This window comes from Anolis carolinensis, chromosome 3 (assembly GCF_035594765.1).
Source record: "Anolis carolinensis isolate JA03-04 chromosome 3, rAnoCar3.1.pri, whole genome shotgun sequence".
NCBI lineage: Eukaryota > Metazoa > Chordata > Lepidosauria > Squamata > Dactyloidae > Anolis > Anolis carolinensis.
The window spans coordinates 21,608,259-21,632,060 of record NC_085843.1 but is presented as its reverse complement, the minus strand read 5'-3'; the positions used below and the strand labels follow the sequence as shown (position 1 = coordinate 21,632,060).

The 23,802-nt window shown below is 38.5% G+C and overlaps 1 protein-coding gene across 6 annotated transcripts in view; it reads right to left on the bottom strand.

Annotated features, from left to right (window-relative positions):
* Positions 1–23,802, bottom strand: part of cntn5 (contactin 5) — an 870,111-nt gene that overhangs the window by 232,674 nt on the left and 613,635 nt on the right. The gene's annotated exons all lie outside the window — the stretch shown is intronic.

Below are 23,802 nucleotides of genomic sequence, written 5' to 3'. Positions count from 1 at the left end.
GGGGATGCCCTATTTTGAATGGAGGCTTGGTCTTAATAGCCTATGGGGCCCTGTTCAAATCTGTGATTTATTTATTTATTTTGAAATCTGAGTTTTCCATCAAACCTTAGATGGGGGAAGTTTCATGTCCATCTGAGCAACTTTCATGCCTGAGGAATTTGAACTCACAAAAAAGGCAAAAATAAAGTGGTTATCAAAGTGAGGAGTTTTGTTTTGTATAAGAAGGCAATGAAAGTGAATGAAAAAGTGATGAACGTGGAGCTCCGAGAAATAAGAATTCACCCTTTTCTTTTGCCCAGAAAAAAATCAGCCTGAAAGTGTTGACACAAAAACATCTTTTTTGTGGAAGACTGCACTGTAACCACACTTGACTAAAATTTAGAGCGTCTTACAGAGCTATTGCTCTGATTAAGCCACCAAGTAGTATGTTCAGAGGGAAAAAGAACAACTTCCAGTGTGTGTATCTTACAAAGTGTGACCTCAGAATCCTTCCTTACACAAAGCCCTTGAAACAAAAAGAAATGAAATAGCAAAATAATCCAGTGATCCAGTGTAACCTGCAGACAATCCAGGAGGGTGAAAATTGCCTATTTGCTATTCCTGAACTGACCATGCTATTCAATATGAACAAGAACATTTTTCCCTATGAATATATTTTAAAACTATGAGAAACTTTCCAAAGGAAATATTTTACAGATATGAAGCTTCCTCCCAATAAGTGAGAACACTGATATATCTATTTAAACTACCTATTTGCCAGGATAGCTATCAAGGGTTGTACAAAATGGTTTTGACTCAGTCCGGCTACCTGAAATACTTTACCTGGGGATACTTTTTAAAAATTGGGATTAACTAGATAAATCAAGGACTGAATGTGGGACCTTCTGCATACAAAGTATACATGCTACATCTGTGCTCTGGTCTCCTCCATAGCTCCCCTGAAGCTCATAAATATAACTATACAGTATTAATCCCTATTTAGCATATTCTAAGTGTCCACAGCATTTCACTTTCATTATCCTGCTAATCCTTTCTAAAGGTTCATCCCCAGAAGGCACAGGAAGGATTAGTGTGCATCTGTCTTACCTAGTTATTTTAAAGGATAGGCCTAGCCTGCCTAATTGTTATTACATCAAGGTCTTGGTATCTAAGAATGACCATTTTCACATTACCAGAATGGAGGAAATATATTACCAAACAAAAAGTCCAATGAGGAATCAGATGCAAATGTACAGACACAGATTTAGACATAGCCTGGAGAATTACTTTTATGAAGAATGAATTTAATAACATGCTGATGCCATCCATACCTGAGCATCCACCACTGTTCATTCATGGTTCAGTATATTATGAATAAGAATAATTAGTGCAATTTACAAACTACCGTGGGAAACTCCAGGGCCAGGAACCTGCATACCTGTCTTAGCCTACTGTCCAAGTACAAAATGTTAATGGACAACTTCATGATCCCTGGTCACTTCTAGTTCTTTCTCTTTAAAATCAACTTGGACTACATACAGCTTTGGGAACAGACAATGCATTCAGACGACTGACATCTGGTACAGTTTCAGACACTGGACTTTTCCTGTGGAATTGGACACATGCCTACTTTGATATTTAAAGTTCAACAAAAATTACATTTTTAGTGCTTAGCATTTTTAGTCATAGTCTGTTAACAGGCAGCAATAGCCGTTTAAAAATTATTAAAATGTGTTTTTTGTATCCAGTGAGGTTTGGTTCGAGCCCCCATCCCACCCTATGGGGACCAAAATCCATGGATGCTCAAGTCCTATTATCTACAGTGGCATAGTAAAATGGTGTCCCTTGTAAAAAATGGCTAAATCAAGGTTTGCTTTTGAAATTTTTAAAAAAGTATATTCAAGCCGTGAATGATTGAATCCATGGATACAGAATCTATCCGTTAAGATAGTTAATATTTTCTAAGTCTGAGTCAGATTACTTTCTCTTTTACACATGATTTATTCCTTGGTAATGTCACATATTGGCATAATAACAATTTTGTAAGAATTTAAGAATTTTCTTTCTTTCCTGCCTCTCCTCACGGCTCAAGGCGGGTCACAGCACAGTCAAAAACACACAAATACTATAAAAATTCTACAAGCACACATTAAAATTAAGTACCAAAAAAGATACAGATCAAAGCATTTCTGTAAAATACACATTAATCACACAGGACAGAGACCAAAACACATGACATGAGTTTAAAGTTCATGCTTAAAGACTCGGTGAGTATAAATTGTGTTTAGATGTGCAGCCTGTGTATTATAATATGTGGGTATGTGGTATTTTTGTGCCACATTATAGTTGCTTAAATTATACAGGTTTTATTATCATTTAAGTGGAACAATCTCATTTTTGAGTTAAAATCCCACCTACAAGACACGCATGTAATTATTCTAATACTGCAAATGAAAGACTGAAACGATAAGGCAATTAGTATTGTCACTAGAGCCAATTAATATATACAAAAGCAAGATTTTAATCAAGAGTTCTATGATTCTGAGACACTTCAATAGCTGAAGTGTCTTCAAAACTCAGAAACTATATAGGAGGAATATAGGAAGAGAAGCAAAATAGTGGTGACAATTTCTCCTATATTTTACATGCATTATTATATATTGTTATTATATCCTACCTTTTCTCTCTTAATCAGGACCCATGTGCTCATTTTACATGATTTTCAGTAATATGAGAGCACTTTAATACTCATACGTTCTTATTTCAATACTTTTTAGTCCAATAACACAAACAAAAAGAAAACTAATTAATCATCAAAATACCTTTCACATAAAGGAAATCTATCTCTACCATCAATTTGAAGCAAATCCACCAGTTTGCAACATTACTGGTGCTATGATGTGCATGTCTATATCATTGCATTTGGTAGGACTTACTCTGATAGGATTGTATAAAATCTGCTTTCAGGTAATAGGGATGTTCTCTTAACACTGGTGATAGACATAGAGATATAGATATGAGCACTGTAAAGTACTATGCAGACTTTTAAAAGATGCTGAACAACCATATAATAAAAGGTGGTGTGGTAGCCTCTAGGACCGTATTTGTTATAGGTTAAACTCAACTAGCCCTCTTACATTCAAAAGCATTCCAGTTCACAAACTTTCATAATCGTTAGACCATTTGTAAAGATTACTACTGTTTAGTCGCCTTTGTTTGAACAAACAGTAGTAAACACAAATAATCTAACGGTTACGAAATTTTGTGAACGGAAATGTTCTTGATTGTAAGAAGGTTTGCTCAACAGTCAAATCTCAGAGATGTCAATCAAATTCTAAAACCATTAAAAAAACCATACAGACAAGCATTCTTCCCTCCTTTCCATTTTCTCATATGTACAAAGACAGCAATTGAGGCAGAGAAGAAACAGATGGATGAAGCTGCAACAGTAGCTGACAGGGTCCTCATTCTGACAAAGTTGTCTTAGCAGACATCGCTCCATCTCAATATTTTATATTCCCAGCTCTTCACTTCCATTATCTCATCTTCTCCTCCCACTCCCCCCTCCGCCTCCTTGCTCTTCTACACTTCTGAACTTTTGACACCCAACATTAGCTCTGAGGCAGCCTCGATCTGCTGTCGGTTCTCTGACAACCTTGTCAGAGCTGGCTCTAAATGCAGAAATGTCAAGGTTAGCTCAGTAATAGAAAGTCATTGCTGCAGCTCCAAGACACAAAATGCTTTTTCGGTACACTGGGTTTGGTGCTTTCAGCTACTAATTGTCTGAGCGACTGTTTTCAGCCCGAGCAGCAGTATGAAGACAGTAATCACAATTTAGCCTGATGGTACATTTATTTCTAATGTGCTACAAAATGCCTTATTGTCAAGCAAGAGTTAGAAAGTAAAGGGAAATTAAGGTCACCAAAGATGGAAGTCTCGTTAATTTTTCAGACATCCATTATTTCCTTGGATCATTCAACTTCCTTTGATCTTAATGATAAGAGTGACATTAGGGTGGTAAACGGTCTGGAATATAAAACCTATAAGGTATGGCTGTGGAAACTGAGTTTGGTTAGCCCTGATAAGAGAAGACTGAGAAATCATGTGACAGCTATCTTTAAATATCACATATGACACAGCTGTCCTATGGAGAATGAAGCAAGTTTGTTGCTCTGGAAGATAGGGCCAGAACCAATGTTTTCAGATTACAAGGAGATTATGACTGAACATAACAAATAATGTTATAATATGGAACAGATTCACTTGGAAGGTGGATTTAAAAAAAAAAAAAGTGGTTGGAAGGTCACCTCCTATACCTTCAGATTTATGTTTCAGTAACAGCAAATAATCATTCTTACTTTCATATTGTAATGATTCTGTGATCTCTCTGGGAACACTCTGAAGACTCATGCTGATGGGACATTGCTGAAGGAAAGCAGAACTCCATTTTGTCAGAACTTCAGTGGAAAATCATTTTGGAAACTCAGGTAAAGTACCTTTGGCTGCATAACAGTTGAAACTGCTATGGAGGAAATATAGGTATATCCACACTGCAGAATTAATGCAGTTTGACATCATGTATGCTATGGAATTATGGGAGTGGTAGTTTTACAAAGTGTTTGGTTTATTCTGTCAAGAAGTGTTGATGCCTCGCCAAACCACAACTCCCAGGATTCCATAGTATTGAGCCATGGCAGTTAAAATGACATTGAATTTCTCTAGTTTTAGTGTAGAGGCACCCCAAGTAACATAAGTGATGCACCTGTTGTTTAAAAATGTCTAGACTTAGAAACTTATCACATTGAGGTCCCAAACACTGGAGACAGCAGGGGAATTCACTGGGTAGCATGGCAAATCCATGGGCCAGCAGGGAAAGCTGTTGCCTTGCACCCCGTATCACCACTTTCCCCATCACATGGGAAAAACCATCATTGCCCGGCTTCCCTGCACATTCTAAGTAATGAGAACATATCCTGGCTCTGTCCTGGAAGCATCATAGGATGGAGCAAAAAGTCAATGTGATGAGGTGTGAAATATCTAAGTCTTGTAGGACTCACATTTAGGTCGTGTCTGGTTACCTTCTAGAGCAGGGGTCCTCAAACTTTTAAAGCAGAGGGCCGGTCCACAATCGTTCAGACTGTTGAGGGGCCGAATTATCATTTGAAAAAAATTCAAACAAATTCCTCTTATTTGCAGTGCAAAACAACAACAACAATGAAAGAACAATACAATATTTAAAAATGAAAACAATTTTAACTAACATAAACCTATCAGGATTTCAATGAAAAGTGTGGGCCTGCTACTGGCCAATGAGATAGTCAAGTGAATTAGGATTGTTGTTGTTGTGTGCCTTCAAGTCATTTCAGACTTTGGGCAAGCCTAAGTCTAAAATTGATTAATTAATTATTCACTACATTTATTTACTACATTTATATCCCACCCTTCTCACCCCGAAGGGGACTCTGAGCAGCTGTATGTACATACAATATATTATATTATTAGCATAGCACAATATTAGCATTCTATATTATGATATTGAACTATACCACTATACTGTAATATTATATGTAACATATAATTAATATTATTATATGGTATTATTATTAGAATTATATTGTATAACATTATAATATTTTTATCAATATTATATGTATATACAATGTTGTGACTGCGCCTTCGGGGATTATGGTTGATGGTGATGGGATCCGAAGAGGAAGAAAAAACCCTCGTGATGAGGGTTCACTGGAGGAGTTGCGCAGGAAGCGACTTAGAGAGCTATATGGGGGATCTTCTGAGGAAGATTCAGATGGGGAGTTTGGGGAAATGGATGCTGAGGTGGCTGGGGAAGTGGGCACTGAATGGGCACAGCCACCAGAGATGTCTGGGGATTTGGGGCCTATGGATACTACTGAACCTGGGGTTTCTGCAGGAGCTGATCCCACTTGGGATGCTTGGAGAAGGGAGGATGGTTCTTTAAGTGTTCATGGGGCTAAGTATGGGCAGGATGATTGGGACTCCGATGAATTGCTAGGTACTCCAGATCCACGAGCTCTAGCTGTGTGGAGTTTGGACTCTGAGTAGATTTGGGACACCTGGTGTTTGGGTGTGAGTGTTTGGTCACCCAGGAGGAAGGGGAATAAAATGGGAATGTTTGGCCAATGCACTTTGCGTGTGGCAAGGTGTTGCTGAGGCGCCATTGGGATCTCTGTGTTTCCGTGAAGACTGGACTTGGACTGTGATTCGGATCTGCTGATACCATCTGGCTTGGCTCTCGCTGTGTCTTATCGTGGGCCTGGTTTGGATGACTGCACCCTCTTCGGACTTTGGATTGAATTTGACCTGGCTTCTGTCTACGCTCCCTGACTGACGACTACTCCCGGCTTCTGACTTCTGGAATTTGCTGCCGCCTCTCGACCTGACCTTGGATTCTCCTGACGATGGCTATTCATCATCCCTTTGAAGCTTTGGCTTTATCTGCACCGTGGAAGCAGTTTACTGCTCTTCTAGTTTGTTTGTTTTTAAGCCAGTTTGCTGTTTTTCTTTTGGGGACTGTCCCTTTAACTCTGCAGCTTTTGGAAGGTTGCAAGCCTTCATTTATTTTGCATGTTATCTTGCAGTCAACTCTATTTGTTTCTTCTAAGCTGAATTCAAGCGTCCTTAGTTTTTATTGAATGCCAGCATGGGAAAATAGCATGGCTTGTTTTTGTGTTATTTTTGGCTTATCTTCAGAATAAACTCTGTTTTGTTTGTTAACTGGCGTCTGACTCTTGACATACAATATATGGAGATGAGCACCACACCCCAGAGTCAGACATGACTGGACTTAACGTCAGGGGAAACCTTTACTTTTACCTTAACAATATATTATTAAAACTGATATAAAATATTATATTGTAAAACTGAGGGCGGGGGCCAGGTAAATGACCTTGGAGGGCTGCCCCCAGGCCTTAGTTTGGGGACCCCTGTTCTAGAGTAACAACCACAGACTCCAAACTAGCCTAGAGTCCCTTCTCGACACAATAATATGGCAAAATCAGACCACCAAGACTTCTATGTAACTGAAGTTTTTCAGGCATTATCAGAATTGTGCTAAATGATAAAAAAATTAAGTCAATTATTATTGAAGAATGATAAAAGCTACAAGCAGTCTATGCTATGCACACTTATCCAGCAGTAAGCTTCATGGAGAGCATTTCTAAACACATACTTCACAATATTTAAATGATCATTGGTGAGAGAAGTAATTTGCCCTTCCACAGTAAGTAGGCCAAATGAATAACTTGCTTGCCAATGTTGATCATCACCCCACATACAAACCTTTAAAACCGTTCTGTTTCCTAGCAACAATCCAAGCTTATGGTAAACAGCACCATATTTTTCTGGAAGATAACAGCCATATTTACCTGCCTCAGAAGTATCACTAAGTTTCATGTGCCTTAATCGTCTGTTAATAGACATAAAATAGATCACATGGTAGAGGACAAAGTACTCTTAAAGTAGACCGTTACTTGTCACATTCCTTCTGCTCCCTCACTCCATTTTTTCCTATCTCCCATGCGTATGTCTTTCTCTCTTTCTCTCTCTCACACAACTTTCAGCCTTTTTCTCCCACTGCAGTTTATAATATAAAGTCAAAAATTGTAAAAAGCTGCCAGTAAAGCATGGGGGGGGGGGGGAAACAAAAGGAATACATTTCAGGTAGCAAGAATCCACCTTCTCACTGTATACATGTGAACATACATACAAAATTATGCAACAAAAATTGTTCCCAAATATTCCCAAATCTTGGTCTTCTATATCTCCATCCCAAACCAGCTGCAATCACTTAGATCAAATTAGAAAATTTCCTGCTCTTACTTTTGAGGACCCCTCTTACTCCTAAGGAATTTAATGGCTATCATCTAGTAGCCCAGTAACTGAATGGCGCCTAGCAGATCAGCATGTATTTCACAGACTATTTTTTTAAAAAAAATAATTAATTAAAATTAAGTGATTCCTTTAAAATGTAGATGTCACTTCTACTTTATTTTGTAAATAGAATAACAACAACATTTTGAACAATAAATCAGAGCTATTGCTCTAGGCTTTTGCTTTCAGCAATAGGAATGAATAATATGGTTCACTTTCAAAATGTAATCCCCCCAAGCAAACAAAACAAACCAGTTTCATGGTTTCTCGAGGTCTAGGTTTTACATGGTTGCGGTGTATGCACATACAGACTTTTATTATTACAATAAATTATATCATAGTTAAAGTTTCTGACAAAGTATTTTATATTGCCTAGTTTCCCTTTTTCTCCTTGTCATCTATCTAGCGTCAAGATTTTTTTTAGTAGAATTGCCATTGAGAGTGTGATGGAGAAGTGATAAACAGATTTTAAGTGTCTAACTGCAGCAGTGTCATATTAAGAAGGGCGATAAAGATGGGAAACAATAGCATTTCTACTGTAGCCAGTTCTAGAGTTACTGTACGTGCCATGATAGGCAAGGTAGGCAACTCCAAATTTCTCAAGTATAAGTGAACAGCAAACCAGAGAAAGGTGGGAACAGCAAGCAAATGAACCTGCTTCAGCAGCAGCCACCCACATGCTCAAAAAAGCACAGGTTTGGCCATCAAAGTTGACTCGCGTGAAATAACAAATCATACATTTAGGAAGAAGTCTTCTGTTGGTCTCTAGAAATTTCAAAATGGGTTTGTTTCCGAAAGCAAAGCTTACCTGACTTGCTCTGGTGTTGAACTGATGTAGGAACATATTTCCCTGTTATTACTGACCCAGTAACAACTTTTCTTTTAAAAACACAATGCCCAGGCACTCCTCTCCTTCATTAACAGAAGTATACCTGTAAATTATTTCATTCTTTTTAACTCTTGATTATTGCTACTCATTCTATTGTAAAGTACCTTGTCATTTTTTAAGTAGCAATAAAAATGTTTTTAGATAAAGTAGTAAACAAATTACTCAGTAGTCTGTTGTTTTGTTATTTCTAAGCTATGGTGACTCTAAGGTATGTCTATAATAGGGTTTTCTAGGCAGGATTTGTTCTTAAGAGGTTTCTTATTGTCTTCCTCTAAGGTTGAGAGAATGTGACTTGTCCAAGGTCACCAAGTGAGTTGCATGTTGCTATGTATCTCATACATTATAATCAACAGATTTTTACCTGTTCCATCACTGGTTTCCCCCTATTATGAATGTTGTATGGCCATGATATGATGCCTCTCTTGGATATAATAATAAATGACAATAGAGATGCCTGTATACCAACAAAGGAATATTTTCAGAGAAAACATTTTTAATTAAAGGCACCTGTTTCTATTTCACATGGAGAGAAATAAGGCTCTTATAATTGGTATGGGTTGGAAGGAGTTTAATTTGTTTGAAATGTAGCCATCACTGGGCTTCACCAGCGACTGATGTAAAATCAAAGGTATTTAATCAACAACCTGACAGCATGGCTTTTTAATAATTCATCTATTAATTAGAGTGATGGCTAAAGAACATAGTCAGTGTGAACCAGTTCAGCAGTTTTATGGAAAGGATGCTCTGTTTACATTTGCTGGTGTTTGGGGGTTCATTGACATTCTTCTAATGCAGCATTTCTCATGCTTCTGGTACCCGAGGCAATCCCCTCTCCTCATTCATATTGGAGGCATACAATACATCACTCTTACACTGGAAAAGACACATCTTTCTTTATTTGTTCCAATTGGTTCTCATTCAGTTTGAAAATATGGGATAGCCCAATGAATACCAGGGATGAGCTTATTCATAACTAGACATGGACAATTTTATTTTTCCCTCTGGGATAAGATTTGCTCATTTTTTTTTGTTTTTTCCTCCAGTGTGTGCATGAAGATGCACTTGCTTTACATTGTTTGAACACAACTGTAGAAAGCATTTGTAAGGCAGCATATTGCCTGCATTTGAAGTATGCCCATTTTAAATATTGCACTTCCAAAATAGCAGGATTGGGGAAAAGACATATCTGCAGATACTTGACAGCAGGGCCGTAGCCAGAAAAAAATTTGGGAGGGGTTTTGAAAATTTCGGGGGGGGGGGGGGGGTTGAACCCCTAGCACCCCCTTCCCTGGCTACAGACCTGTCAATATCTGCTTGAGATAGTGCCTGGAGGGACTCTTAATGTTTAGCATCTCATAGACTTAGCATGGGTATTTGGTTAACCAGTTAAAATTCATGAGTAACCAGGTTTGTTTTTTAATCTGAAAAAATTCGGGGGGGGGGGTTGAACCCCAAACCCACCCCCTCGCTATAGGCCTGCTTGACAGTGTAAGAATCCCAGAAAAAACTGGGAAATATGGTTTGTTGAACTTGCATTGATAACTTGGAGCAGGATTTTTTACTCTTGGTATCTTTCCCTTGGATTTACACCCTGTCGATCAGAGTTCCTCCTAAGTGAAGGCAGGTATTATGGACTGCAAGGATAATTCTTGGTTCCTTGCACCTTTCAACTGTATTGTGGAAAGTTTGGGAAATTCTAGCTTCTTCCCTGAGGATAATGTCATTGCCCATACAGTATCTACCCATTGTGGGAATGAGTGGTATACAGGTGGATGTATTCAACATAATGTCTTCTCTTTCCAAAGCTTATTTTACTGGTCAGTGTATAACAGCATGAAACTTGGTAATTGCTTCATATAGTCCATGGAGAAAAATGTCATTTTCAGTGGAGTAGCAATGCTGGATCTCAAATAACAGTTCCCACTCATTACTTTTGCTTTCTGCTACGTATTTGGCATGAAGAAGGGTATGGCCAATGATTTGTAACAGTATGGGTACCTAGAAGAATTTTTCTGTTTTAATTTCAAAATGCATTTGTGGCACTGCTCAGAACAGTTGAGACACATTTGTTGGATGCATCAATGAATAAGAATATATTAGAATGGCAACAATCTAGAAAACACAAGAAGTGCTGCTGATGACCAGACAGTGATGTTTCCTGAAGGGCCTAAAGTATCATGTCACTCAACAGCTACAACACCATAAACTCTGTAAGAATGGACAACTATGTAAGGCTAGGAGGCCACATTAACCTTTCAGGAGAACTTGGAGGGCTGCAATGGCCAACTACACCCATTCCTGGAGAAAAAAACAAAGAGATTTTGGTGAAACATTTGCCATGATTTTGGGCCTTCCTGGACTATTTTAGGCCCAGCACATGCCTTTTGAATAACAAAAAGAGAGCAAAGGTCACTTCCAGTTTGCTTCTTGCTTAGGCCTCTCCTGCATCCAGACTGGGTTGAGAAGAAACATGATGCGAATGCTCTCCACATCTCCTAGAGGGCATTTTGGAGCAAAATGTAATGTTTGCAACAAAAGATGTAATTTTTTGTGGAAAATAACAACAACACTCTTCTCTGTGGGCCTGGGAAGCGACATGTAGTCCATGGGCTACACTTTTTCTACAGCCTGTGACTTTATTAAAGAAAGTGCACAAATATAGGCAATGGCTTGGAAACACTACATAGGAAAGGGAGTTATAAGTCTGAGTAGATCACAAGTTACTGCAGAAAATATCCTTGGCTACTAGTGAATTTCCTGTAATAGCTAGAGCACCATCGCTCCAATTCCATGATGCAACTGGCATTACACAGAGTACCCTGCTGAAGACTCTAAGAAATATGTTCTGAAATTAGAAACAAATTGCTTCCAAGTTCTGCTATTGATTTTACTCTAGAATAAAAAAAAATTGGCTTCTTGTTTTCCAAAGCACAGAGGAAGGGAAAGAGTTGCAGTGATTTTGAAATCAAAATATTTCACGTCAGCTACTCATTCTTAAGCACACCACACTGACTTAATTGGGAGAACTATGCATGACTTTAATTCTCTCTTGCTGAAATATAGATGATACTAATACATTTTAATTTAGCCTACAGTTGGATCATGCTCATTGTTTGTTTGTCAACTGATTCTGAACGTTATGAGCAAAATTTAATTAAAACATCTACTTCAGAAAAAGAATAATGTGATGAGACAAAGCAAGAATTCAAATACTGTAATGTGTACGTCTTTGGGGAATAGGGGATGAACATACATCATGTATTTTGTTTTTACCCATACCCACACTGAAATTGCAACATATCATTGTCAGAAAATCAGCTACAAATCATCTACCACATACAGCAATATGTTCAGAATATAACAGAGAAAAGGGACAATCATGAATGGTAAAGATAGCCATAAATTGACATCCTTATGGGATGCTGTGATGGAGCTATTGTCTGCCAGTAAACCCTGTTATTTACAAAGTTTGGGTGTTGAAGTGATTAAGTCACCATGGTGACAGTGAAGCTGGCATTTCATTTTATGAATAGCCTGTTGTATTTACCGAAATCCCTCCAGGAGTTCTATGTCTAGTTTCCGAAGGTCACTTGGAAAGCCTTTCTAAATGTTTGCACCTATTTCTATATATCATTAAACTTTGTTTTATTCAGGTTTGCATATCTGGATGAACAGCTTAGCTACTCAATAATAAAAGATGGCAATGAAAAGATCGGATTTTCTGCTGAAAATATCCTTAAGGTGATATCCTCCTGGAATTTCTCAAATTTGATTCAGGGAGATTCAGTTACTCTCTCGTTTCCTGAGCGGCTACAATTTGATCTCTATCTCCTAATGGAGAAACACTATAGAGCTATACAATATCAGCATCCCCAAGACTACACCACTTCATCTGAAACTTGTTTTCTAAGTTTGATGGTAGCATGATTCAAATAAATTTCAGATACAATCTGCATTTATTGTGATGGGTTTCTAATACTGCTTTGTTGGTTTTTTAATAGTTTCACTTGATTAATTTTAGTGGTTTTAACTCTATAGATTTTGTTTAAAAAATATTGCGCACACACGCATACGCACACACGGAGAAATGTTTTGATCAGATGCCAGAAAAACAACTACCGGTATATTCATTCTTTACTGGTTTCAATCATTTGTAAACTGCTTTGAGTTCTATTGATGGTAAAAATGAAAAACGAGAATAACTTTTATCCCAGTAGAAGACAGAGTAGATGTTCTACATGTTATATCATCTTTTTGCAACTTTGAAAGTCTTTCCATGATTTTTGTTCACTGCATCAGAGGCAAACACATCCTCTTCTGAAATGAAGGACTTAAGACCTTACTCCATGTTGGAGGGGGGAGTGTCATGTAATCATAGCATTTAGTCCTGTAGCATTGCAAATCACTATATTCCATTATTAATTACTTGTCCCATGTCATCTGAATATGCTGGTTTCTCCATTACTGTTTTCATCCTTATCCCATGAGTGAGTGGATTGTCTGCCCAATCCCCCCTTTTAAAAAAGGGTCTTACTTTGACTGTGAGGGATCAAACTCTCATGGTACCAAGATTTGTATTATTAAAGGCAAAGAAAAATAGAAATAAACTAAAGTAGCAATATTTCTTAGTTGTAAATGTAATTACTAGGGACTCATTGCTGGTTAGAAGACCGCCCACAGGATGGACTATTTGCCCACATCATAGATTCATTTTAATGTAGGTGATTCTGACAGCTCTTATCCCACATGTTTTTGTACTTTTGAAATAGAATATCCTGGTTCCTGAGTCAAGAAGATGATTTCAGACTCCCCTCTCCCTTTTTTGGGGGATTGTTTATGAGGTTTGGCTACTGAATCATGACGGGTGCAGGCAGGAAGTCCCCCACGTCATGGGATGGGCTCTGTCACCATTCATTGCCTCAATGGCTTAGATCTGTTTTAAAACAGGAGGAGGGATGGGGTGTGGAGGAGGGCTGGGATAAGGTCCATGATGTTTTCATATCAAATCATATCACCAATAGAACACTTATTGGTTCTGATATTCACAGGGATGTCTTACAAAAAAAATTCATAAAATATCTGACTTAACACAGTAGTGGCAAGAATTGGCTTTGATGATTTTCATAATAATTAAGAATTTTATTTCCAGAGATCAGCTATGTTAGACTGTTCCAGGGGAAAAAATGAAAAAAGTTTTTGACATATTAAAGACTAATACACTCTTGTAACTGACGTTTCCATAGTCTACAATCCACTTTATCAGATGGACAGAGAATTGTATTGTAAGCAAACTAGGAGAATCTTATGGCAGTGATTTGGAACACCAAATAAATAATTCTATACCATAAATAAATAAATAACTAAATAGATACAGAAGAATCTCTTTTCTTGAAAAATTAAGACCTTTCAGCACTAAATAATATGTGATCAGTCAGAAACTGACATAGACTCATAGAGATGGTGGAGACCATAAGGGCCATGTAGTCTAATACATAATTGTGAAAGGGGAGTAGGGTGTTTTTAACGTATGTGACACAATGACCCATATCTTATCTATTTGTAGTGATGTGTTAACTCGCCATTCAATAATTGGTTCAATGGGTCTACTTTATTTGCGACTAACTAACAAGGTTCCAGTGATGCATAAGTATTTATCTGTGTCTTCAAAATACACTTTATTCACTGGAACTGCAGAAATACCCATCATAAATTCCCCATTTCAGAATGGGACAAGAAGCAGGCACACTAACAGAACAGTGTTGTTATTAAATACACAACTACATAATACGTTGCACAGTTTTGTTATTCAATAGAAGTGGAGGTGTACAATTACTGTGTAACCTTGAAAGTAGTAGGATGTATCTACTTGGATAATGATTTTAATACTAACAATAAAATCATTAAAATAATTAAAAGTTGAGATTCAGCTGATAGAAATATAATGGAAACAAGTTTTTAAAAAACTTTTGAAAAGTCTTCAGATGTTGCAGGAAATTATTTATTTTGGACATGGCATAACTTTGCTCCATTCTTTGGATGGATATATAGATAGCATGGATGCATATATATCACCATTTGATGTCACTGTTTACTCAATATCAAAAGATAAACCCTGAGACAAAGAATTCTTCTCATTGATTTTGATTAAACTTTTAAAAAATGATGCCTATTTTAGAATTAGTAGATTCAGATTTCCAGTATTTATATTAAAAAGTGTACTTTTAGGTTTTTCATTGATCTATAACCTTCCCTTAGACCAGTGGTTCTCAACCTGTGGATCTCCAGATGTTTTGGCCTTCAACTCCCAGAAATCCTAACAGCTGGTAAACTGGCTGGGATTTCTGGAAGTTATAGGCCAAAACACCAGGGGACTCACATGCTGAGAACCACTGCCCTAGAAATTACACTAAACAGGGAAAACAAGGTAAACTGCTATAAATCATGACAAATACGAGATCCTGAAAATTTACGATTTTGACGAAATGAGTTTTCTTTAAAGGATGGACAACTCTGCCTTCATCCTTTCACTAAGAGTAACTACCAAGGCCATAAGTTAAATGACAGAGACAGCCCTTTTCCTATCTTTGCCATGCACTCCTTATATAAATTGTGCATTTCCCTGTACAGTTGTGCTTTATTATCAGTGCTCATTAATCCTCCATGCAAATCTTTAATGAATTTATTTGTTGCATTGGAATGCATTACATAGGAAGAAGTAATAGTCTATTTATCATCTGGAAATGAATTTGCTTCCGTTTTTGCTCTAGGAGTTTCAATATCTCCCACATTTCTACCTGCCTGAAGAAAAACCCACAGACTGTGTTTATGTCTTTGTTCAGTTTTAATTACTGTGATAAATGTTTAGACCTTTCCTTCTAACTGCTTTGCTCAGGGATCTTCTGAAGATAAGGAACAAGGTGGTCAGTATGCTACACTGGCAAATGTAATGGCTTGAAGTGGAACACAAAATAACTTTTCTTTCAATTTGTTTGCAGTCTTCTCATGTTGGTAAAGCAAATGATGCAAGGATCAGGTTGCTAGGAAAGAAAGGGTGCAACATATTTTAAGACCAACAAGTGTGTCATGAGTGCTTTAGTACTGCTTAATAATCTGCTACTGAGAAAGACATTGATAAATTATTGTGTATTCAAAGAAAGTATATAACTATAAAGATTATATAAAATACAAGGGTTGAATGAAAAGTAATGCCTCCACCTCCATAACTCCTCAACAGATGGCAGTACTGGTATGTGGCAGGTACTGGCTTGTTCAATAGACTCTCCTCTACAGTTCTATTTGGTGGGAAGCCTTAGCATTGAACAGTTGTGTGGTTAAAGTGCAAAGTATGGAACCCTGTGCAGACGGTCAGTTAATGCGACTTAAGCAACGTGCAGTCACTGAATTCTTGACAGCAGAAGGTGTCGCCCTAAAGGAGATTCATCAGAGAATGCAAGTTGTTTATGGTGATTGTGTTGATGCAAGTACTGTGCATTGTTGGGCGAGTAAGTTTAAAGATGTTGAGGTGGGAACATCTGACTTGCATGACAAACAAAGAGTTGGATCTTCCGATAGCCAAGCAAAACAATAATGTGACCCACACGTTCTTGTGAAATGCCGATTATGCGTGAAATTTCTCTCTGAGTGATATGACAATCATCCTGAATCAATCTGTCAACCTTTGGCTTGTGAAACTTGATGGTTGCTGTTACAGGACATCCAACTTTTTGTTTGTCCATTTGGGGAGATGATGGCGGGATATAAATAAAGTTTTATTATTATTATATTTGCCTTTGCACTTTCTTTGAGGCTGAGAGAGACTGACTTGTCCAAAGTCACTCAGTGGGCTTCTATGGCTCCATTCAAAATGCTATGGTTCCCATTAAAAAGATCTTCTGCAACAGAAATTAATACTTCAAAACATCAAAGGAAACAGAGGATGCCAACTTAACTTCCCCAGGAAAATAATACCACAGTTTTGGAGGAGCTATCTTAATAATAATAGTAACAACAACAACAACAACAACAACAACAACAACAATTTATTTGTATTCTGCCCTATCTCCCTGAGGGGACTCAAGGTGGATTTCAGTACAAAGGCAAACATTCAATGCCTAATCTTGTTTCCTTTTACTGACACATGCTAGAAAGGTGATCAAAGAAAGAATAAACTTTATGGAGCTGACCTTTCAGCAGGCTGATAGATAATAATATGTCCAAAATTGACCAGGTTGCTGTAAGGTTACTGAGATAATATGGGTTGAAGTGCCTTGAGTATTTAGGAAACATGCTGCATAAGGCCCTATTTAGTATTGCCGTTTTTACTGTTGGGTGATATCTTGCAAATGACTTTTCACTGACAGCAGTCTCAATATTTCACATCTACATAATAAGCTGGAGCTTAGCCATACTGTTTTATTCACATCATTCACCACCCGAAGGAAGCATGCATATTAATGCAAAGCTATCCAGCCTGAATAATCTGCGGCCAGCACAGCATTTGTCTGGGAGGGCAGAGTCCCAGATGCATCACAAATAGGCTACAGAAAAACCTACCTACAGAAATACATTGAAGAGGAGAAGCCTGAACTCCTTTCCTTCCAATTTGATGGTAACTTTTGTTAATTAGAGCACTTTGGAACGTGGGTGGGGAAAGAGGATTAGCCCATTTATCAAAAGTTAGTCAACTGCCTAATGATGCCAATATTTCTGTTTAGCCATGTGTTGGGCTCATAAATCATTATCACTATAACTCCTACTCAGTTATCATTCACACAGTACCTGGCAGTGCAGAATCTGTAGCCCTCACCTGAACTTACGTATACATAAAACACAGCTGAGTCCCTGTTATCTCGTACATCATGTAGAGCTGCTGGAAGCCCAGCAAACTGCTTCCATCCATCTTCCCCTTGTCAAATAATTGTTATTTAGAGATCATGCATAGCCATCTGTTGTCTTATTTTGAGCCCTAGGCTCTGTCCCATGATTACAATATCTCTTCAACCCCTTAGCAGTAGCAGCCAATGTGACACTTAATGTTCACATCATCAGAATATACATCAAAGAAAGAGGCAATGCTTTAATGCTATTTGCCTCCTTATTTTTTTAATGAATATATCATATTGTGATAGGTTAAATATTATGTGATCTCCTATATAACATGTGGACCTGTGCAGGCCCGTAGGCAGAAAGAAATTTGGGGGTGGGTGTTGAAACTATTTTAAAAGTAGGTCCATACCACAAAATAATTCAAATTCTATGAATCATTCTATATTTTATATAGAGTTAATTAAATCCAATTTCTATTTTAGCTACAAAGTTTCAAGTCTACCCCCCCCCCCCTGAAAATTACTCTTAATTGGTAATATAGTATTTACAAAAGAATACCACAATGCCTGTTGGAACCACTGGAAAACTGTGTCAAAACAATGACAGAAAGCAAGCTCCATTGATAAACTTCATTGGACACACAAGACTGCAAGACCAGTCAGCCTTTCTTGCCCATTGTGCTTCTTATGTATGTTTTCTAATGTTTAAGAGTTGACAACAACCTTCCATTTGTAGCTGTTGACTTTGACAAAGGTGCAGAAATCTGAAGAATTTTCTTCATATTCAGAAAAAATGGTCTATGACAAATAAGATATGCTCCCCATGCATTTGATTTTTTTTCTGAAGGTGTAATATTTTTCCATTTTCTACACCGCAGGTCAAACTGTTCCATCACTCTGTCAGTATCTGGACAGGGATCCAAAAGCTGATTCTCTAGCTGAGCAGTCAGAAGTCATTCAGAGGGACTCTACATTTTTTTTATTGTGTCAGAAGCGATTTGAGAACATACTGCAAGTCACTTCTTGTGTGAGAGAATTGCCCATCTACAGAGACCTTGCCCAGGGAACGCCTGGATGTGTTACCATCCTGCTAGGAGGCTTCTCTCATGTTCTTGCAAACTAGAGCTGACACCCCATTTCATGGATTCAAATTAGCAAACTTCAGGTCAGCAACCCAACCTTCAGGTCTAAGGGTTTAACCCATTGTGCCACTACAGCTCACGGGACTATAGGTGAACAGTGGAAAAATGGAAGAAACTTTGCAGATCCCCTGTCACATTCCAACTTTGAAAATTAGTTACGAATTCAGGATTAGTAATTTTTTTGTTTTAATTTCATCAGAACGGAAGGAGGCAAAGTGTTGGGAAGAGTGGGGAAGCAATCTTATCCCATTTTCTCCTGGCAGTTCTTCAGGGATGGCCAGTCATCCCATGACCTTTCTCCGTCTTCTTTTCACTTTCTCTTGCTTCCTGCCACTTTCTGGAGTCTTCTCTCCCTTGTAGCATGTTGGCAAGGTGGAGTCCCACAGTCGACCATTGGAAGTAGCTGTGCATCATTGAATGGCTTTTATGAGACTCCGTTTTACCAGTGTGAAAAAAGGAGAAAAAACTGGGGGAAGCATCAATGAGATGAGGTCCTAGTCCACACTGGGTTGGAACATGTGTATCAAGGAGAATAGTCATGACAGAAATTGCTGGCCAGATTTCAGGAAAGCACTTAGCATTTGCAACTCTTTCGAGAGTAAGTTGCCTACCCTTTCATCAATGTAAGTGGGTTTTGGGATGATTCTGCAAGGCACCTTCCTTATTGGCATGCAACTGCATGCTCAAGAACATATAATATACATTAGGAATATAAGGAATTATCTGAAGAGATACTGAATATGCAGCTTGCTTTATAATTTATAATAAATAAACACCTACAAGAAATTATAGCCAGTTTCTGCTTGAAGTTCCTGGTTGCACCCAAATTAAAGAGAAATAATATCAGCTTACACACAAGCAACAGAACAACTCAAAATTTACCAGAATAGTTATTTTTTAAATGATTTTTATTGATTTCCAAAGTGAAAAGGATTAAAAAGAAAAGGCTAAAAGCATGGGGAAAACACTGGTGGGGTTTGGGGAAATTGTGTGGGTATGGGGTGTGTGTGTAGGTACGGGGGGGGGGGGGGTTGTGTCCGGGAGTAAAAGATATTTTCCAAAGTCTTCCTTCCTCTTCCTCTTGGGCCTGGTTTGAAAGTTGTCTAAATTACAATTTGTTGTTTTTATTTTCATTGAATCCAAGGGACCATATTTTCTTTCTGGTTTCTTTATTCTTGCTTATATTAAGATTTTCATCTTTTCTTGTTTCATGTAATTTATCAGATGTGACCAGTCTGTTTCTTTTCTGATTTTGTTCTGACTATAAGACAGTTCTTGTGTTAATTTATCCATTTTCATGATATCTACCATTTTTGTCAGCCACACTTTACTTATTGGGATTTTTTCTGGTTTACAATACCTTGCATATACAATTCTCGCAGCCGTTGTTAAATAGCTAAGGAGAGTGTTTTTGTTTTTCTCCAATTTCATATCTATAATTCCTATCAAAAGGTAGTCTGGATTAAAATTTATTCGTTCTTGTAAGATTTTCTGGATATCATTGTGGACTTTCCCCCCCCCCCCCCCAGTATTTTCTTGCCTTAAGAACAATTGTCCTAAAGCAGAATAGTTAACATAGTGTTCATATATAACAGCATGGACTCTGATGTGCTTCATATCCAGGGTGCCCAATTTGTTGTCATCCAGTTTTGCAATTTTCCATTTCCAAGCTCATTTCAGGTTTGTATTCTTCTTTTTCAAAGAATCATACAGTAGGGAGTAACAACAAAAAATTTCCATTCAGAAATCTGCTAAAATTTGCCTGAAAGGTGGCCTTCTAACCTCTTTTTAAACTTGTTGGTGAAGGAGTGTCCATTTGTAAAATCTTCCTGATATTTGGGAGGAATATCTCTACTCCCCCTCTATGAAAATTCTATTTTCACACATTTACTTCTAAATTTTTGCTGTGCTTACGTTCTTAAACTTACGTTTTAATATGGAGCATATTTTTTGTTTTCTTTTGAAAACAGCATCTCAAGCTTGAAAATGTGTGGGTTTCCAAATTCGCATTCCAGTCACTTTTAATTCTAGAAAGTGTGAAATGTATAATCTTACATTACAATGGAAACTAAATGAATTTCTGATGCATTCTTAGTTCACACTTCTTTCGAATATCAATGAGTATATGTACCTACTTGCAAGTCAACACCTTAATGGTTGGCATCAAAGCAACATGGTATATGTGATTTAAGGCTACAGAAATCTTAACTATCATTCTAGGTGATAAATGGGTTTCTTAAGTGTCAGGAAATGTAGTTGGGAAGACAAAAACAGATGTGAGAATAATGCTCATTTTGGGGATAAATATTAATGCAAAAAGACTTTTTTTTAAAAAAAATGTACATTTCTGAAAAGGGTTTTTGTGTGAAAATTATGTTTTGTGCTTCTTGTCCCCCCACCAAAAAAGTTGTCGGCCTTTAGGCAAAAATGTTTTTCATACAGAAAACAATTTCTAGAAACACATTTTCCCTGCAAAAATCAAATTTCTAATTCTACAAGTCATGACAAATTTCTTGAAATGATGTTTTGTTATGAAGAACCTTTTAAAAAACAAAGTCCCATATTTTTGTGCAACACTCCACATAATAATTTCCAGAAACACTTTGGTCTGAGAAGACTGCTTTCTAAGCTTGGTACATATTGTTCTAAAGAAAAGCTGAATATCAACTATAATAAAACAAAGGTAGATACACAGGCACCCCTATGGTTCTTCGTTTATGTGTTTATGGGGCCCAGAAATTGAGGATTTGCCTCACTATTTGTTTTCCTGCCCTCTGTATTCTGAGTCCAGAACTAAAATCCTGGGGCCTATTATTTATCTCCTTCAAACCAGTACTGTGTCAGAAAGGGTTTTCTATCTCTTAGCAGACACAAACCCTGTGGTTATTCACAAGGTGTCTCTCTTTGCCCTGGCAGCACAAAAAATCCGGGCAAGACTAATTTCTGATCTTGCAGTTGACTGTGCTGGGGATACTTTTAGCTAATAGTGGCTGTTTATATCCAAGGTGTTCCCTGCTGTATTTACTTGGTTTTATTTTGTTTTTAGTTATGTAGGTGCTAGTCCATGCAGTATGTAGTATTTTAAAGGCATATCTCAACATTGATATATGTAGCATTTTAATTATTTATATAGGATTTTAATGGTGTGTTTTATATTGTATTTAATAATCTGGTTTTCATGTATTTATTATTTGTTTGCCTTATATGTGAAAGACCTATGGTCTAAGCATCAAATAAAACTCAAACTTTGGGATGTGTGAATCCAAACCTTCATTATCCTATGTAGTAAGGAGCAAATACCAGAATTGTGACAGTCTTATACACAAGGACTGAATACTTGATTTATATTTCTACTTCTTCTATACTTATGAATAATTAGCTACAGAAAATATTTTTTCAAGTATACCATGCAGAATGTCTTCTATAGTTCTTTCTCTATCTCAAATCAAACATAACCTTTAAATGTACCTTAGAGGAAGGGGAAGAGCTTCATAAATTTTACCAATTTAATTTTTAAATGTAGAGAAATGTCTAACAGCAAGTCTCATGCTCAGGGCCGGTTTAAACTATGAGGCCCGTTACGCTGCCGCCTCGGGCGCACACCGCTAGGGGCGCTGTCGACGCCTCGACAGTGCCCCGTAGCACCGCCGCTGCCGCCGCGCCGCCGCTACCGCCGCTGCCGCCGCCGCCGCGCCACTGCCGCGCCACCGCCGCTGCCGCTGCCACCCGCAAAGTGCGAAAGTTGCTGGGCGCACGTGCGGATTGGCCGAGCCAAGGCCATGAGCCGCGGAGGCAGCGCTCGTGTTTCTCTCGCTCCCTCCTGCGCCTGAAGTGAGGGGGTGCCTGGGCCGGCTCGGAGGCTGCTGAGGGAAAAGGAGGCCACACGCGCGGCGGCGTGGAGGCCTGGAGGGGAGCCTGAGGCGGAGGAAGGCCCCGACCGACTGCAGCCACTGGGCCATGAGCCGCACGTGGGGCCGCCTCTGAAGCCGCTGCTCCAAACGAAGAGCATGCTCTGGACCCAGCCCGGCTTTCTCCAGGTAAGGCCTCCCCGCGGCCCCCGTCCCTTCGGGCCCGGGCTCTGCGGCATTCGCCCTCCTCAGCCTGCTTCCTGAGGAGTCATGAACTTGCTCAAGCCCCGTCACACAGAGGCCCGTTCCCTTCTCTTCGCGCGCGCACCTTTTCCCTCAGCCCCATTGGCACAGGACGGGAAGGATGCGGCAGCGCGAGGTGGAAGGGGGGGGGGTTGGATGGATAGATGGATGGAGAGAGAAGGGAGAGAAGGATGCCTCTCTGCCTTTGCTCCACAGCATTTCCATCTGCCTCTTCTGCAGGGAAAACCTATTGACGGAAGGAAGGAAGGAAGGGGGGGAAGCGATATGCGTGTTTTCGCCTCCATTTTGACGCCTCCAAAGAGCAGCAACCAAAACAAGACAGAAAGGAAATGCAGCCCTGTGCAATGGCTTGCTTGCCCTTCATACCAATTTGCCAGCATTGCTGCAATCCCATGCTGGATGTTTGTTGCCTAAATGGTACTGTATGGGCTCTTCCACACAGCCATATAACCCATAATATCAAGGCAGGAAATCCCACAATATCTGTTTTGAACTGGAATATATGGCAGTGTGGACTCAGATAACCCAGTTCAAAGCAGATATTATGGGATTTTCTGCCTTGATATTCTGGGATTTAGGGCTGTGTGGAAGGGCCCTGGGATAAACCTGGGATAAACAGATAACCTGGGATCAGATCCTGAGGTACAGTGTGGAAGGGCCCTCTCTTTGGATCATGTTACAGTAGAGTCTCACTTATCCAACGTAAACGGGCCGGCAGAACGTTGGATAAGCGAATATGTTGGATAATAAGGAGAGATTAAGGAAAAGCCTATTAAACATTAAATTAGGTTATGATTTTACAAATTAAGCACCAAAACATCATGTTATACAACAAATTTGACAGAAAAAGTAGTTCAATACACAGTAATGCTATGTAGTAATTACTGTATTTACGAATTTAGCACCAAAATATCACAATGTATTGAAAACATTGACTACAAAAATGT